We start from the raw sequence: 270 nt of genomic DNA, 5'->3' as shown, positions 1-270 counted from the left end.
TACATTTTGCTTGCTGTTAATTATGTCTCCAAGTGGGTTGAAGCGGCAGCCTTTCCTCATAATGATTCGAAGGTGGTGATGAATTTCATCAAGAAGAATATTTTCACTCAATTTGGCCCTCCAAGGGCAATTATTAGTGATGAAGGGAGTCACTTTTGTAACAAGTATTTTGATGCAGTTTTGCCAAAATATGGAGTTAAACACAAGGTTGCAATTGTACACCATCCTCAAACTAGTGGCCAAGCGGAAGTATCAAATAGAGAAATCAAG

The sequence above is a fragment of the Theobroma umbraticum genome, unplaced genomic scaffold (assembly GCF_002168275.2).
Source record: "Theobroma umbraticum cultivar Fairchild unplaced genomic scaffold, ASM216827v3 scaffold_77.0, whole genome shotgun sequence".
Taxonomy (NCBI): Eukaryota; Viridiplantae; Streptophyta; class Magnoliopsida; order Malvales; family Malvaceae; genus Theobroma; species Theobroma umbraticum.
This window is presented reverse-complemented; position numbering follows the sequence as displayed.